Below are 2826 nucleotides of genomic sequence, written 5' to 3' on the forward strand. Positions count from 1 at the left end.
TTTTCCTACAGTTTCAGAACTACCTAAATCCCCAATAATTGAGAAGGCAAACAACCAGGGAGGAAAAGCTAAGCAGAAGAAACAGAAAACACCTATTGTATCAGAAAGTAAGAACATGCTTCATTGGGCTTCAAGCCACCATATTATTGATTAGCTATCAGTTACAATTAATGTTTTATCGTATTTGATTATAGGTAAGAGAAAAAATCCTCAAAGGGAAGCAAGAAGTGTCTCTCAAAGGCCCAACGAAGCAAAGGCTGACTCTGACCAAAGCAATTCAGATAGTGATGATGAATCGGATGATAGTAAAGATAACTCAAGTTCAATAAGCGACTTCCAAGGTACGTCTTAGTGTCCAAGGCTTACCAATTGTTAAATGCAGACAGATTTAAGGCAAAAGTTGCAGAATTTCATATTTCAATCTTCCTGATATGTTCAAATATAATGAAAATTATGACTGTGCAATTTTCTTCATCACAAAATAAATCATGTATCACTGATCTGTGTTTTAGAACTGATTGACTCTGAGAGTGAGGAGGAGCAGGAAGGAAGTGGCGAGGAGGAGCAGGAAGAAAGCGTCGAGGAGTCCCCTGTAAACAGAAGAAAAAATCAGACAGTAGGCCAAAATAAAGAAACAAATGATCACACACAGAGTGAAGATGAAGATGAAGATGATCCAGATCCAGACAAGAGTAATGAAGAGAGTGGAGAAAGTGACTCTGAAACTGAGGGTAAGTTGTTCCCAAAGCAAGAATTTTTGTAATTATTGTTAAATATCAAACTTTTTACCTTTCTATTCTTTGGAATCTTTCTCCATGTTCTCTTCATTTTTGAATTGAATTCACAGAGAAATTCTGGACATGGAATGGTTGAAAGTTATGATTATATTAGTAAAATTGATGATTATTTATTTCCAGGTACAGGTCCAACAGCTGACAACTCTGCAACAAAAGTAACAAGTACAGAGAAAAAGAGGCAGAGGAAATTATTGCGTGACTCAGGAAAGCAGTACATAACACGTACAGGAAAGGTTATGGCACGGAAGAAATGGAAACGAGCTCATGTGTGCAAGCGAAATTATTGCCATGAGAAAGTCCCCCCTCAAGTAGGGAAAAAACTATTTAAAGAGTATTGGCAGCAAAAGAGCCACAACAAGAGAAGGGCTTATGTGGCAGCTCGTATAGAAAGAGAAGAAGTGAAGAGAAGAAGATCCAGGGAAGGAAATGAGAAGAGACAAAAGAACCAATCAAACAATTACTATCTTGAAATAAATGGGAAGAGGGAAAAAGTGTGCAGGTCCACCATGAGGGGAACTCTTGGTGAAACAGATCGCTTCATCAGGGGTGTTGCGGATGCAAAAAAAGATTCTACTTCAGGTATCACCCCTGATGACAAAAGAGGAAAAAAGGTGCCTCCACATGCTCTTGTCAACACAGGTAAGGGAGAGGCTGTAAACAGGCACATTGCAAGCTTCCCTGCCTATGTTTCCCACTACTGTAGGTCAAAGACCAATGATCAAAAATATCTACGATCAGACCTCACAGTGGCAGAGATGTACAGACTGTATCAGCAAGAACCAGACAACCCGGCTGTATCACTGTCAACATACACTAAACTATTTAAACTTACCGGATTGAAAATTCATCCCCCACAGACAGACGGCTGTGATACCTGTGATTCCCTTGAAATCTCCATCAAAGATGCAGGAGATGATTTACGGAAGAGTCTGAAAATTGAAAAGGAAATGCATATCAGAAAATCTGAAAAGGCTTATGAATTAAAGAAGAAAGCAAAGGCTGCTGCTAAAGAAAATCCAACATCAAGAGTTCTAGTAATGGACTTGCAACAGTGTTTGCCCACACCCTATCTAAAATGCAAGAAAATTTATTACTCCCGGCAACTCTATGTGCTCAACTTCACAATTCATGATTGCAGCACAGGCCTCACCCACTGTTACATGTGGAATGAGGTTGAGGGGAACCGGGGAAGTAATGAAATTGCCACCTGCCTTCTGCAACACATACTTCAAAGTGTTCCAGATGAAGTGACAAAGCTCACTATATTTTCTGATTGATGCTCTGGACAAAATCGTAACAGCACTGTATGTATGATGATGTTCATCGCTTTACAAGAGCACCCTTCACTACAGGAGATCAATCATATTTTCTTGATTCCTGGGCATACATTTATGCCTGAAGTAGATGGGAAACATGCTGTTATTGAAAAATATAAGAAACGTCTGGAAAAAATCAATGTTCCTGATGAATGGTACACAGCCGTCGAACAGGCTGGAAGGACTGATCCTAAAAACTTTCCTGATGGAAAATTTAAGGTCACCCATGTCACATCATTCTACGATGTAGCTTCTCTTTCCAAGGAAGAGCTAATTAGAAGACACAAATGTACAGACAAGGAACCCTTCAGTTATCTTGATACTCACTGGTGGAAGTACTGCAAGAACAACATGGGCATGGTTCAGGTCAAGTCATCATTCTGTGAAGATGCAGAATTCCGGTCTCTCAGCTTCTTGAGGAGAGGAGTCCGAGGTGACCGCTTGAAGCAACTCCTTCCATGCCTCCAAACACTGCCAGCATCCCAGCCAATTTCTGTGGAAAAGAAGAAAGACTTGATTAGTTTACTCTGCTACCTAAACGAAGAGTTCCACCCTTTCTACCAGAACCTTCCTGTGAGTAGCACAGTTCACGAGCTACATCCTCAATCCCCTCCCCTGCAGTTGGAGGAAGAGGATGACGACCCAACAGAATGAGCTCTACCCGCTGTCAGGTGTAATGTTCCTATTACTTAGTTTATTTTATATCGTATTCA

General features: G+C 40.4%; 1 protein-coding gene across 1 annotated transcript in view; it reads right to left on the reverse strand.

The window, feature by feature from the left end:
* LOC127750337 (uncharacterized) overlaps positions 1 to 1733 on the reverse strand; it is a 16875-nt gene extending 15142 nt beyond the window's left edge. The window contains exons 1-3 of the mRNA XM_052271793.1: positions 1630 to 1733; positions 790 to 941; positions 367 to 590 (exon numbers count right to left, since the gene is read on the reverse strand). The gene's annotated coding sequence lies outside the window, so the exon portion shown is untranslated. The remainder of the gene's footprint in view (positions 1 to 366; positions 591 to 789; positions 942 to 1629) is intronic.
* Between the last annotated feature and the right edge of the window lie 1093 nt (positions 1734 to 2826).

This window comes from Frankliniella occidentalis, unplaced genomic scaffold (genome assembly GCF_000697945.3).
Source record: "Frankliniella occidentalis isolate FOCC.00 unplaced genomic scaffold, Focc_3.1 Scaffold173, whole genome shotgun sequence".
Taxonomy (NCBI): Eukaryota; Metazoa; Arthropoda; class Insecta; order Thysanoptera; family Thripidae; genus Frankliniella; species Frankliniella occidentalis.